The sequence below is a fragment of the Mandrillus leucophaeus genome, unplaced genomic scaffold, assembly GCF_000951045.1.
Source record: "Mandrillus leucophaeus isolate KB7577 unplaced genomic scaffold, Mleu.le_1.0 Scaffold757, whole genome shotgun sequence".
In the NCBI taxonomy this organism is placed as follows: Eukaryota; Metazoa; Chordata; class Mammalia; order Primates; family Cercopithecidae; genus Mandrillus; species Mandrillus leucophaeus.
The window spans coordinates 1-345 of NW_012108219.1; positions in this window are offsets into that span (position 1 = coordinate 1).

Sequence of the window (345 nt, forward strand, 5' to 3'; positions counted from 1 at the left end):
CTGTCATATGCCCCCTCTATTTCTCCATCTGCACATTCTCCATAAAGAAATTCTTCCACATCCATGGCTCCAATGATCTATATACAGATGACTCCCAACTCTACATTTAATCCAGAACTTTCTCCTTATTCTCATACCCAGGTAGCCACTTCATGTCCCCACTCTGAGGTGTCTTAAGTACCTCAAATTAATACATACACAATGAAACATAACAACACAAACCTGCTGCTGTTCAAATGCTTCTTACCATTCAAAGGAGCTCAGTTACTTAAGCTAGAAACCCAACTGTGTTTCACATGATTCTTCACTCACCTTCCCCTCCCTTACCAAACAATTACCAAGTCT